Here is a 14321-nt window from a genome sequence, read left to right as displayed (position 1 = left end):
AAACCCTGTCTCTACTAAAAATACAAAAATTAGCCAGGCATGGTGGTAGGCACCTGTAATCCCAGCTACTCAGGAGGCTGAGGCAGAGAATCGCTTGAACCCAGGAGGCGGAGGTTGCAGTGAGCCGAGATTGCGCCGCTGCACTCCAGCCTGGGTGACAGAGCAAGACTCCACCTCAAAAAAAAAAAAAAAAAGTCCATACGTGGCTAGTAGCTACCTTTCTGGAGTGCAACTCTATAGAATCCCTGCTAAGCACCGGGAGCCTAAAGGCAGGAGGCGGGGATGTGACTCTCACAGGCCCAAGAGAAGCCAGATCAACCCAGCCCGGCTAGAAGCTCCCATGCTATATCCCATCTCTCCCGCAACCCAGTGCAGCTTACCTGGGAAATTGGAGCAGGACTCAGGCCCAGACTCACACCTCTGGTCAACTCAAATCCTGACTCTACCACTTCCAGGCTACACAGGTCACTTCTCTGAACCTCAGCTTCCACATCTGTAAAATGGAATCTTTCTTTTTTCTTTTTTTTTTTTTTTGAGACAGGGTCTCGCTGTGTCGCCAGGCTGGAGTGCAGTAGCGCAATCTTGGCTCACTGCAACCTCTGCTTCCCAGGTTCAAGCAATTCGCCTGCCTCAGCCTCCCGAGTAGCTGGGATTATAGGCACCCACCACCATGCCTGGCTAATTTTTGTATTTTTAGTAGAGACAGGGTTTCACCATCTTGGCCAGGCTGGTCTTGAACTCCTGACCTCGTGATCCACCCACCCCCCCCCCGCCACCCCCCCACGGCCTCCCAAAGTGCTGGGATTACAGGTGTGAACCACCGTGCCCGGCCTGTAGAATGGAATCTTAACACCAATCTGCCCAAGCACATGTTTATGTTATCTCAAAAGATAATTTTTGCAGGCCAGATGCAGTGATTCACGCCTGTAATCCCAGCACTTTGGGAGGCTGAGGCATGTGGATCACTTGAGCCCAAAAGTTCAAGATCAGCCTGAGCAAAACAGGGAGACTCCCATCTCTACCGAAAATTGTTTTAAAAAAATTAGCCAGGTGTGATGGTGCATGCCTGTAGTCCCAGCTACTCAGAAGGCTGAGGTGGGAGGATCACTTGAGCCAGTGAGGTCAAAGCTGCAATCAGCCATGATGGTGCCACTGCACTCCAGCCTGGGTGACAGAGCCAGACCCTGTCTCAAAAACATAATGAAAAATTTAAAAAGATGATTTTTCTGATAACCATGGGTTGTCCTGGGGACCCAATGAGATGGCTTCACACACAGCTGGGGACAGGGCCAGTGCTTGAAAAATAGGTGGCAATTACATAAAGGGCTCTGAAGTCAGAGGCCGTCCTGAGCCTGTCAGAGCCATGGATTGGCAGCTAATGTTACCGCTGCCACTACTTGGTTCTAAAGGAATCATCCCAATAATTTCCAACATGCCCCTATTAACTTTTTGAAAATACCATCTAAATGAAAACACACAGCTAAAAAGAGTCAACGCCCTGCAGACACCTCCTCCCACCCCCCAAGGCCTTCGGACACCAGTTTGAGAAGCTGGGCTCTAGGGGACCCTGTCTCCAAAGCAGAATATGGTCTGCTTTCTCCATCCCTGGCTGCCACCTGAATCCAGCCAGCTCTCTCCCACACAGGTCCCTCCCCACCCACCTGTGTCCCTCCTCTTTGGGGATAAAGCCCTGGATCCCCATCACAGCCCAGGCCCTGAGCCCTGCCACCCTGCTCTCTCCCCCTCACCCACTCCCCCGGCTCCAGCCACATGGGCCTGCTGTTCCACCAAGCACATCCAGGTATCGCCCTCCTTGCGGCCTTTACCTGGCTGCACCCCGTCCAGCCCACTTCCTCGGGCTCTCACATCACAGGGGCTCCTCAGCAGCCTTCCCAAGCCCCTCTCCCACCCAGTCCAGCTAGATCTCTGTTCCCTCCTTCAGCCACACCAAGCACTCACAGGCCAACGCAACCTCTCTGCCACCTCCGATCACATCCAGAACTACACGTGGCACACAGAAGTGATTCAATCAATATTTGGAGACAGATGGAATACACAAATGACCAAGAACAGCCAAGGGCTGGCTCCTGAGGCTGTTCAGCAATCAGACCCCTAGGGCAGCGGGGAGGGGGTGCCTCCCATCCTCATCTCTTCCCGCTGGGCTCTGGGAAAAGGAGGGGCCAAGGTCATGGTATTGGAGGTGGAAAGAAGCAGCCACACCCCACCTCCCAAGCAGGCATGGAATGGAGTCATTTCTGGATTACTGAGGCCTACTTTGTGCCAGCTCTGTCTACGAGAAGAGAAAGCAGAAAAGAAATCATGATGACAACAGCGACAACTCCAGTCATAGCAGGCAGGGCAAAGAGACGAGGCAGTCTTCAAGAGGCAGCTTCGCCGACAGCAGGGTTCAACCGTCATGCCTATTACTGACTTCCAGCAAATCCAATCACCTCTCTATGCCCGTTTCCTCCCCTGTAAAACGGCGATGATCGGGACAGCGAGCTGCCAGGCTGTGGTGAGGATGAGTGAGAGCAGACACCTTAAGCTCTGCAGCAGTGCCCAGCACAGAGAGGCAAACTACTCAGGAGAATAACCCCAACATTCTGTGTGGCTTCCTGGGCCTCAGTTTCCTATCTACAAGATGGGAGTGCTAACACTGCCCACCTCCCAGGCTGCTGTGCAGGTTCGTAGAGCTAATATGCAGTGTCTGGCTGGGCAGGAGTGCAGTGGTGGGAATGATTCACATTCCTGTCCGGAGCCCTCCCATCAGCTAACAGGCCCCACCACTCTCTCCCCAGGACCAACAACAAGCCCATGCCCACTGCCCCGCGGAGCCCCTTCTGTGCTCTCAGGTGCCCTCAGTCCTGTCTGGCAATCACCAGGAGCAGCATCAGCCCAAATTCATCCCACACCTCCTCAGGAGGCCTGTGCTTTCCAACACAGCAGCTCCGTGCATCCTCCCCACTGCCCCACTCAGCAAGAAGGTTCCCGTTTACAGCTGAGCAAATGCACCTTAGGGAGAAGAAATAAGGCCCCAGGACTCCACAGCCACCAAGAGGGGTGCCAGGAGCAGGGTTCTCACCCATGTCAGCTACCCCCGGGACCAGGTCACTCAGCAGCCCCAGCTGAGTAAGGGTGCACCAATAACCCACCAGACCATGAAGAACTTGAAGCCAGGCTGGAGAGGAGAACCAGGGAGCGGCATCTGCCCCAGCCCGTTTGGAAAGGGCCCACGAAGTGGCAAACCAAGGAGGACTTGGGTTTCTGGCCTCACCCTTAGAAACAACATCTGCGAACGAGCTTCTCCAGCAGGACAGCTGGGCTGGAGAAACTCCTGCGGGGACCTCTGACATGCAGTCTCCTCTTGGCCGACCCGGCTTGCTGTCCCTTGCTCGGCACAGTCAGAGCACCCGGGCCCTGCTGTGGGTGCTGAGTTGGCAGTGGGTCCTGCCCCAAGGGGGCCAGGCTGAGCTCCCACCCAGCACCCCTCCCACGCTCACTCCCTCCCTCCTGGTCCTGCTCCCAGGCTGTCTCCCCCAGCTGGGCCTCTCGCTGCTTGGCTGGCTGTCCAGAAGATCCTGCCATGGAATCACCCCACCGTGCGGCCCGGAGGCCTGTGGTTGAGGGCCTTCCGCTGAGAGCTCTGGGAAGCTGAAGAGAGGCCCGGAGAGGGGTGACCCTGGGTCCTCCAGGGGCTTGGAGCTCAAGTCTGAAAGACACTCCTTTCCATCCCAACCCATCCGGGGGGCCTTCCGGAGACCCTAGAGGTTTGTTCTGAGGGGTTCTGCTCCTTCTAGGAAGATACTCTGGAACACACCTCAAAAAAAAAAAAAAAAAAAAACGCCAGAGGGCCTGCTCCCGCACTAAGCCTTAGGGGTGAGCCCATGGGTGGGATCAGAAGTCACACTCAGCAGGGGCTACGGAGCTGTGCTGGGGGAATCTCTGGAAGCCCAGATTCATAGCCTGTCCCCAACACTTCCTGGTTGAGAGCCAGGCTCTCCAGGCTTCAGTTCTCACCACTGTAAAGCGGGAATCAGAGAAGATTCCTCCTGGGTCTAACAGGTCTTCACCCAGATCCTCCCATGGCTCCCTCACGACACTCCAGTCCCTACCCACATGTCACCTCCTCAGGGAGGTCCTCCCTGATCACTCAGCTATAGTGGAGAAACATGCCCACACTCTCAACCTGGCCCTCATTTATTTTGCCTTCGTAATATCAACCACACTTGAGGCCCGCCAGAGACCTGGGTGCTGGGCACCAGTCACAAGCCCTGGTCTTTCCAATTCCAGAGGAGCACCGGGAATGGCGCAGGCCTGTAGGCCCACGGCAGCATGGACGCAGGGTCAGTGGATGCTGTCTGTATCAGGTGTGACTGCTGCTCTGCGTTGCTATTCAGTATTAGTCCAGCTGGTTGGGTTGGGGAGGGATGGGCAGAGAAATCAGCCCAGTGAGCCTCCTCTCCTCTTTCCCTAAAAGTAACAGCCACGGGCTCTGGGGAACACAGTGTGAAAACCACAGGAGGGAGGCAACCCTCAGGCCTTCGCTGGCTGTAAGGCAGTGATGCTACTGGAGGGGAAGTGGGAGGCCTGTGAAACGCCCTACTCCGCTCAGTCAAATCTACCCACGCCCCCAGGCAGGAGCCTGTGACCTTCTCCTGTGTCACCTGCTAACACCCTAAATCTGACCAGGCCATTCCTGCTGAAATTCCAAACTCCTTCACAGACAGTCCACAAGGCTCCCAGTGAAAGGGCCCTGCCTGCCCTGCAGCCCCTGGACTCATCTCCTCCCTGCTCCCTCGCTCTGCCAAACCAGAGGCCTCCGTGAGGCTTGTCCCTGCACCTCACCAAGCTCTGTCCTCCCTTCAGACCTTTGCACTGTGGTTCCCTCCACCTGGAGGGCTGTTCCTTCTCCTCCCATCCCACATGACTGCCTCACCTTGCCAAACTGGGATCAGCTCAGAGGCCCTCCCCGCAGCCGCAGGCATCTAAAGAAGCGCCCAGTCTGTCACCTGATTTGAATTCGCTGCCTAGCTCCTCCCCCTCTAACCGGCTCCTTGCTTATTCACCTGTTTCGGGTTGGTCTCCCTCAGCCCCACAAGGATAGGGACTTTGGTAAGTACACTGCTGTATTCCCAGTACTGATGCAACGCTGGCACATAGGAGGTGTTCAGTAAATGGTGGCAGATGAGTGAAACCTTTTCCTCGGCTCCACAATACCCTTAGCATCCATCCTCACCTCTCACCCAGGCCCAAAGGCCAGTAAAGCACAGCCCCTGCCAACCCCTGCAGGCACTTCTGCTGCTCCCCCTGCCCAGGCCCAGCCTTCCTGCCACTCCCGGAGCTGTGAGCTGTGGTGGGCTAGGAACCAGGGGCAGTGGCATGCACCTATAGTCCCAGCTACTCAGGAGACTGAGGCAGGAGGATCACTTGAGCCCAGGAGTTCAAGACTAGCCTGAGCAACATAGCGAGACCCCCGTTTCCACAAAAAACTTAAAAATTAACTAGGCATGGTGGCATGCACCTGTAGTCCCAGCTACTCAAGAGGATGAGGTGGAAGGATCACTTAAGCCTAGGAGGTCAAGCCTACAGTGAGCTGTGATCACACCACTGCACTCCAGCCTGGGTGACAGAGTGAGGCCCTGTCTCAAAAGAAAAAAAAAAACAAGCACAGAGCCTGACCTCTGAAAAGACTCCAATGTGTCTACCTTGGAGGGGCTCAGGGCTGCAAAGCCACTGCGTGGAACAGGAGTGGGCCCAGGAGCTGCCCTTGTCAGTTCTGACTTGATTGCATGTCTCCCCTGACCTCTGTTTCTGCATCTGGAAAACTGAGATGCTAATTTCAGCTCTGATCTCCTCCTAGTGCTCTCTGACACGGTTCTGTGAACTGGCAAAGGCCTTCAAAGTCCTGGCAGAAATACTAAGAATTACAATTGCTAAGATAGACCGACGGCTCACCATGTGTCGGGCACTCTTCTTAGTGAGGAGACGTTTCCGGTAGGCTTATTGTATGCCAGAACAGTTATGAATGCTTCCCACAAATTAATCCACTCAGCCTTCACAATAATCCTATCAGGTGGGAATTATCATCATCCCCATGACACCGATGACGAAATGAGCTCAGAAGGGTTGGGGAGCCTGCTCAAGGTCACACGGCCATGGAGTGGCAGGGCTGGATTTGAACCCCGTGCTCTCACTCGCTTCCATGCACCTCTTTACAGAGGCTGGAAACCAGAACATCGAAGTTCTGGATCCTAGCTGGGCCATGCTGGGGAGCTGGATCCCAGAACACTCAAGGGGACCAAAAGTAGCGGGTGGGAGAGGCTGGATGCCTCCATTCCACAACATAATCATGACTGCCAACCAAGACTTACACAGTGCCAGGCACCATTCTAGGAGCTTCTCGTGGATTAATTCACTTAATCCTCACAACAGCCCAAGGTTGCCGGGCGCGGTGGCTCAAGCCTGTAATCCCAGCACTTTGGGAGGCCGAGGTGGGCAGATCACGAGGTCAGGAGATCGAGACCATCCTGGCTAACACGGTGAAACCCCGTCTCTACTAAAAATACAAAAAATTAGCCGAGTGTGTTGGCGGGCGCCTGTAGTCCCAGCTACTCGGGAGGCTGAGGCAGGAGAATGGCGTGAACCCGGGAGGCGGAGCTTGTAGTGAGCCGAGATTGCACCACTGCACTCCAGCCTGGGGGACAGAGAAAGACTCCGTCTCAAAAAAAAAAAAAAGAAAAAAAGAAAACAGCCCAAGGTGGACGTCCTTCTGAGACCACTGTATGGGAGTGAACAATGTGGTCCAAGGTCACAGAGCTAGAACCGACTTCACCATCCTACTGCTAGCTAACGCCGGTCCCTGGTAGCTGTGTCACCCCCTGCATGGCTCTCTTGCTGTCTTCTTCTCCCAGCATACACCTGCCCAGGGTTAAAGGATGCCCTGGCTCCACTCTGAGGAGGGACCAAGAAATGCTGGACTGGCTGCAGGCAGAGGTGCTCAGGGCAGCCTGAGGCTCAGGGGTGAGAGGAAGGAAAGACATAGGATAGTCACCTCTATAGGTGGAGGACAGAGGACAGAGGTGACTCTATCCTATGTCTTTCCTTCCTTTCACCCAGCCTGGAACCTGGTGAGCAAGGAATGCATGGCACTAGGGGCTCAGTGACCTGGGTTCCAATCCTACCCTGGCACCCATAGGGTCTGGTAAGACCTGGGGGAAGGCAATTCTTCCTCTGAACTTCAATTTCGGACTCTGCAAAAAAGGACACAAATACCATACAAAGCCCGAAGCACAGGGCTGGGCAGAGTACACGCTCATAGACAAAAGCCACTCCTCCGGTTTCTCCTTGACACGAGGATCTGAGGCCAAGGTGGGCCAAGGGCTCACATCACACCTCTACCACTTCAGCTATGAGACCTCAGGGAAATCTTTGTACTTCACAGTGAGTGAAATGATTCCTCATCTGTAAAATGGTATCACACTTCTAACTAGCTCATAGCTCTCCATAAAATAGGCCTAACCACAGGTATGTTTTGAGGCTTAAGTGAGATCACATGTGCAAAAGCCCTGTCACACGCCTGGCATGGGGTGAATGCTATAAACACTGGGCATCCACTAGCTCTGGAAATGATTTGCCTCTCTGAGCTGCTGTTTTCTCATCTAAAAGGGAGAGCATAACAACAGCGCCTACCGCTCTAGAATTCAAGTATTCAGCAAGTTTATCTATATGAAGCATTCCAAACAGTGTGTGGTCCACAGAATGCACTCAGTTACTGTCAGCCATCAATTTCATGATTACTGTTTTCACTGCCGCTGTTAGCCCCATCAGGCAAACCCTCTAAAAGCTGGCAGAAGGAGAGGACCAGAGGAACAAACCCCTGGTGGAGAAAGATTCTACAGAGCCCCCGCTGCCTCACAGACTGTGGGACCTTTCTCTCCAGGAACCATGAGGAACGGAAGCCAGTCAGCTTGGAAGTCACTGCCGCGGACTAGGGGCAACCGTCTGCCCCCTCGGACCACATCACCAGCCCAGGTCTGCTGGGTCAATCAGGGACTGCAGCCAGTCCTCTGGGAACTCCAGACCCAGAGCAAAGGCTACAGGGCAAGCCAAGGTCATGATCTGGCCTAGGGAGCAGGGACACTGGCCACAGACCTCTGGGGCTGGCTGCTCCCAGCACCAGCCCACAGACCACAATAAGACACCAGATCCATAAGGGATCTGACTGTCCCAAGCCCTTCAGAGCAGCCTTCCTCCCTGGGCCAGGCTGGGCCAGGGGCACCGCCCCCCCCCCCCCCCCCCCGCAAGTCCCCTTGGCCTATGCAAAGAGGAACAGCTGGGAAAACAGCTCCCGGCCTCACTGCAAGGCCAACTGTTACTGCCTTGGTGGGGAGTGTAAACATGATGTGTGACTGAGCTGGTAACCGGGAGACACAAACAGCTTCATGGCCAGCGACAGAGGGGCATGTGGTGGTCTGCGTTGGTTCCTGGACCCTTCACATCCACTGCCAACCAAGTTCAGCCCACGAGTGAACTCCTGCTGCTTCTCTGGGAAGGTAGGAGTGCATGAGGTTGAAAAGCAGCCCATTGGAGGCTCTAGTTACTCCAGCCCAGGCGTCTTGCTGAGCCCCAAGAGGTCTCCAAATGAGTGGAAGAGGTCCTCACAATCCTAAGATCAAGATGCCCCCAGAAAGCCTCCCTGGGGGGAAGAGGTGTTCCCCCAAACACTCCTTCCTCTCAAGTTTTAACAAGCTGGTGCAGGGGCACGGCTCCTCAAATCCAAGCCCAATCCCTCTTCCTCTTCCGAATGTTAAGGCTCAGACAACTTCAGTGACTTCTAACACAGCTTTCCTCCCTCCCCTATGGAAGGAAAGAACTGTTACTGCCTGGTGAATAATCTGAGAGGGTAATGGAATCCAGAGCAGCACCTCCATGGTCCAAAGCACCCCAGTAACCATGACGTTCCCTCCAGATTCGTTAAGTTCAATAAAGGCTGAGACCAGTGTAAACCCCCAACGCCACACACGTCAAATACAGGAAACAGAAACCCCTCCTCACCAATCGGCATCACAGTCCTCCCAAAATACGCCCCTAAAACCCACTGTCCCGCCCCGTCCCAGTCCCGTAAAGATCACAAACATCACAGTCCTTCTCTGATTTGGGCTCCCCTACGTTCTAAGCAGGGCTCCCCCAACGCCGTGGTGATATAACCCAGCCACACTTGGGGAAGCATCCTCCCCACAAGCCCCCACCCCTGTAAATACAGCACAGCAACGGCTTCCACAGCGCCAAAAAGGTACAGCCCTCTACACTTGATGCGGCGCGCCCCCTCGATAGTTTAGCTCGCGCACGCCAGGCTAGATCTGCCCGCCGCGCCCGAAGGGTCCAGCCCCCGTCCCGCGCACGCTAGGGCCTGCGCTCCCCGTCCCGCACACTCGCGGCGCTCCCCCCACCGCCTCAGTGGTATGGCCCGCCGCCACCGCCCCCGGCCCCCCGAGGCTGGTCCCACCGCCCCCGCTCGGCCACCCCCACTCAGCTCCTGAAGGGGGGGCTCGAGGCCGCGATCCCCCCGCCGGGCACGGGTGGTACAGCCCATCGCGGCACCGCGGGGGGCCCGGACGCGACCATCGCGGGGGGGGGCGTTCGGGGACACGCGCTGGCGCACTCACCTGTCACCAGCAGCCGCCCAGCCTCTCCGGCGGGGCTCTACCCCCGCCCATCGCCACGCTGCGCTGATTGCCGTTCCTTGTGTTTCCCGGCAGCGGCTACGGCGCCGGCAGTGGCGGCGGCGGCGGCGGCGACGCCTCCTCCGAGCCAGGCCCAACGGCTCGCGCGGCGCGGCCCCCCGCCCCCTCCCCCCAGCCCCCGCTTACCGCCCCCTCCCACCCTCCGGACGGAAATACCGCCCTCTCGCGCCACAAACAGGAAGTGACGTACAAAGAGCCAGAGACGAACTCTGAGCGAGCGAGAGCGTAAGAGCAGGGCAGAGAAGGAGGCGGGCTCACAGCAGGGCGCCTGCGCACATTAGACAACTTTGGGCATGTGTGGGTTAGAGATGGGCCTCGTTAGGGCGTGGGGTGGAAAGGCGAGATGGGGCTACGCAGGCGCACTAGGACTCCGACGCCTGCTTTCCCTAGGGCCTAGCCGCAGCGATTATTTCCCGGCAGCCCCTAGTCGGTATTTACATACGCTTTGATCTTGTTTTACTCCGTTCTGGGTTCCGAGGCTCTTAAAGGACCCCGGAGCAGGAGTTAGTTAGGAGGGGTTTCCTTTTCAGTGTGCTCGTCATGGTTGAGCTCAGGCTCTGAAGCCACACAACCCCAGATTTGAATTTCCTCCTTTCTGGTGACTGTGGGCAGAAGGCTTGACCGTTTTCTGTGCCTCAGTGTCCACATCTGCTAAATGGAAACAATCATCAATGTGTCGCTGGCTTTTGAATTATTTTAATATAAACAAAACGGTTTTTACCAATTAGACAGTTCATTACTGCAAAATATTAATGCCACCCGCTCTCATCGTACATATTCCAGTGAATCTGGGATATAACATTTTATAATGCAACTTGGGCCCATAAAGGCCTTAAAATCACCCTGCGGCCGGGCGCGGTGTCTCACTCCTGTAATCCTAGCACTTGGGGAGGCCAAGGCGGGCGGATCATGAGGTCAGGAGTTCGAGACCAGCCTGGCCAACATAGTGAAACCCTGTCTCTACTCAAACTACAAAAAAAAAAAAAAAAAGCTGGGCATGTCGGTGTGTGCCTGTAATCCCAGCTACTTGGGAGGCTTGAGGCAGGAGAATCGCATGAACCCGGGAGGCAGAGGTTTCAGTGAGCTGAGATCGTGCCATTGCACTCCAGCCCGGGCGACAGTGCAAGACTCTGTCTCAAAAAAAAAAGAAAAAAGAAAAAAATTACCCTGCAAGAAAAGAGCTTTGCACAGATCCTAATCCGTATATTAGCGAGTGTACTGGACAGCTGTGAGACATCTGGCTCCCAGCCCCTCCTCTCTCATAGGGGATTGTGCTGCCCCCTGAATTTGGGTTCCAGTATGCCATATAGCTTGGCAATTGTATGCATTAGTAAGTGAGAAAAGTGCCTGGCTGAGAGTTGAATCCTGGGTCCACCTCAGTCTGTGAGAGTGTTGCAGGCAAATCCTGCTGACGGTTCGGCTTTCGTTTTCCGAGAGGTAAACCTAATGCTGGAACTAGCCCTTTCTTAATTGGTTTCTAGCTTGGAACTTGCTGCTCGGTATTCCTAATTCACAGTCTTCCCCATCAGTCGGTGTTAATAACTCTGACCAATGCCTCCCCCTTCACAGCCCTAACCATTTTCATCTATTACTGTCTGGTGACAGGTCTGTTTCCCCCACTGCACAGGAAACCCAGTAAAGGAAGAGACCAAGACTGTCTTAGAGATCAGTGTGTATCCAACATTGCCCAGAGTGGGCTCTTGCAGAATGTTTGTTCCAAGAATTAGCCCTTCTGCCCTAATCTAGACTCAAGGTTACTGTGACCAACCCTTTTCACCCCTGTCCACACTGAACAGCTCACAGGCCATTCCCCTACGTCTAAGTCTCCCCTGGGCCAACTTGAATCCTAGCCCCTCCTAGGGCACTTAATTATGACACACTGAGATCTCAGTGAAACCACCCATGTGCTTGTGTATAAACTCCTTGCAGCACTGGTAGTCAAGGGCAGTGGCTTTCTCTCTCTCTTTTTTTTTTTTTTTTGAGACGGAGTCTCGCTCTGTCGCCAGGCTGGAGTGCAGTGGCGAGATCTTGGCTCGTTACAACCTCCGCCCTCCGCCTCCCAGGTTCAAGCGATTCTCCTGCCTCGGCCTCCTGAGTAGCTGGGATTACAGGCACGCGCCAAAACGCCCAGCTAATTTTTTGGTATTTTTAGTAGAGACGGGGTTTCACCGTGTTGGCCAGGATAGTCTCCATCTCTTGACCTCGTGATCCACCTGCCTTGGCCTCCCAAAGTGCTGGGATTACAGGTGTGAGCCACTGCGCCCGGCTCTGTTTTTGGGTTTGTTTGTTTTTTGTTTTTTTTTTTGAGATGGAGTCTGGCTCTGTCGCCCAGACTGTAGTGCAGCGGGGCGATCTCGGCTCACTGCAGGCTCTGCCCCCTGGAGTTCAGGCCATTCTCCTGCCTCAGCCTCCCGAGTAGCTGGGACTACAGGCGCCCGCCATCTCGCCTGGCTAATTTTCTGTATTTTTAGTAGAGACGGGGTTTCACCGTGTTAGCCAGGATGGTCTCGATCTCCTGACCTCGTGATCCGCCCGCCTCAGCCTCCCAAAGTGCTGGGATTACAGGCGTGAGCCACCGCACCCGGCCAAGGTTTTTTGTTGTTTTTTTGAGACAGGGTTTCACTCCCTCTGTCACCGAGGTTGAAATGCAGTGGCACGATCTCAGTTCACTGCAACCGACACCTCCCATGTTCAAGCAATCCTCCCACTCCGGCCTCCCAAGTACTGGGACCACAGATGTGCGCCACTATAGCCAGCTAATTTTTTTGTATTTTTGGTAGAGACGGAGTTTCGCCAAGTTGCCCAGACTGGTCTCAGACTCCTGAGCTGAGGCGATCCACCCACCTCAGCCTCCCAAAGAGCTGGGATTAGAGATGTGAGCCACCGCGCTTGGCCTAATATTTTTCTTTTTTTTTTTTTTTTTTTTTTTTTGACACAGTCTCACTCTGTAGCCCAGGCTGGAGTGCAGTGGTGCCATCCGCCATCTCGGCTCACTGAAACCTCCGCCTCCTAGGTTCAAGTGATTCTCCTGCCTCGGCCTCCTGAGTAGAGGGATTACAGGCGTGCACCACCAAACCCGGCTTATTTTTATTTATTTATTTATTTATTTTTGAGACTGAGTTTCATTCTTGTTGCCCAGGCTGGAGTGCAATAGCACGATCTCGGCTCACCACAACCTCCGCCTCCCAGGTTCAAGTGATTCTCCTGCCTCAGCCTCCCAAGTAGCTGGGATTACAGGCATGCTCCACCATGCCTGGCTAATTTTCTATTTTTAGTAGAGATGGAGTTTCTCCATGTTGGTCAGGCTGGTCTCGAACTCCTGACCTCAGGTGATCTGCCCACCTTGGCCTCTCAAAGTGCTGGGATTACAGACATGAGCCACCACACCCAGCCCTTAATATTCTATTTATTTCAATTCTGCAACCCAGCTGAACTGATTTTCTGGTTGTGCCTTGTAGTTTGTAAAACATTCGCAGGTAAACAACGCTTTTTAGCACTGGAGATGAGTAGGCCCAGGTTCTAATCGTATCTTTTCTGTGTCCTTGTCAAAGTCACTTCACTTCTCTGAGCTTGCCTTTCTTTATTAAGACAGTAATAATATAATTTATTTAGCAATTGTTACAGGCCAAGTTCTGTGTAAACACACTCCCACTGATGCTATCCTGTTACTATCTACACAGTAACCCTGGAAGTTAAATGTAACAGCACATTAAGGGCCTTGCTTGAGTTCCCAGGGCAAGTTAAGGACAAAGACAGTATTTGAACCCAGACAGTTTGATACCAGAGCCTGTGCTCTTAACTCATCTTATGCTGGAAAATGGAAAAGTATTGGCCCTACTTCTGTGCCCTATGTTACTTCTGCAAATGGCTTAGTTATCTTTGGGGGGCCTCAAAGGCCATCCTGGGCAACATAGCGAGACTCCTTCTCTATTTTCAGCATCAAGGGTGAAACTTGAGGGCCACTTTGAATCTTGTGGCAGGGCAACACAGCGAGACCCTTTCCATTTCAGCATCAAGGGTGATCGATCGAGGCGACTGGGCATGATGGCTTACACCTGTAATCCCAGCACTTTGGGAGGCAGAGGCAGGTGGATCACCTGAGGTCAGGAGTTCGAGACCAGCCTGGCCAACAATGGTGAAACCCCATCTCTACTAAGAATACAAAAATTTAGCCGGGCGTGGTGGCAGGCGCCTGTAATCCCAGCCACTTAGGAGACTGAGGCAGGAGAATTCCTTGAACCTGGGAGGTGGAGGTTGCAGTGAGCCGAGATGGCACCATTGTGCTCCAGCCTTGGCAACAAGAGCAAAACTCTATCTCAAAAAAAAAAAAAAAAAAGAAAAGAAAAAAAGTGAACCAGAAGAAAATTCCCTACAACCTCACCCCATTTTCTTCCATCTTAATCTAGTCTATAAACTCTCTCCCCATAACTATAAATATGGACTGCACATGCACTTTGCTGGGTAGAGAGTGCCGGTAACTTATTAAAAGCTATTCAAAGGTCTCTTGATTCAGAAAAAAGAAAACGATGAGGGATCTTGCCCGAAGGGTTGGAGAGGACATCTCCTCAAAGCCCCCTT

The 14321-nt window shown here is 54.0% G+C and overlaps 1 protein-coding gene and 1 long non-coding RNA gene across 12 annotated transcripts in view; one reads left to right on the top strand and one right to left on the bottom strand.

Annotated features, from left to right (window-relative positions):
* The window catches only part of AKT2 (AKT serine/threonine kinase 2), a 53500-nt gene extending 43638 nt beyond the window's left edge, over positions 1-9862 (bottom strand). For 4 of the 11 annotated variants that reach the window (XM_063620997.1, XM_063621007.1, XM_055250039.2 and 1 more), the window contains exon 1: positions 9666-9850. The gene's annotated coding sequence lies outside the window, so the exon portion shown is untranslated. Of the gene's footprint in view, positions 1-380; positions 489-9665 lie in introns of those variants that run through there. The other 7 variants (XM_055250035.2, XM_063621005.1, XM_063621004.1 and 4 more) reach the window with 4 other exon arrangements.
* Positions 8927-14321, top strand: part of LOC134733022 (uncharacterized) — a 28894-nt gene continuing 23499 nt past the window's right edge. The window contains exon 1 of the long non-coding RNA XR_010116583.1: positions 8927-9292. This is a non-coding gene — a long non-coding RNA (uncharacterized lncRNA). The remainder of the gene's footprint in view (positions 9293-14321) is intronic.

This window comes from Symphalangus syndactylus, chromosome 17 (assembly GCF_028878055.3).
Source record: "Symphalangus syndactylus isolate Jambi chromosome 17, NHGRI_mSymSyn1-v2.1_pri, whole genome shotgun sequence".
Lineage (NCBI taxonomy): Eukaryota > Metazoa > Chordata > Mammalia > Primates > Hylobatidae > Symphalangus > Symphalangus syndactylus.
Note: the sequence above shows the minus strand (reverse complement) of the source record. Positions and strands in the feature narration are given on the sequence as shown.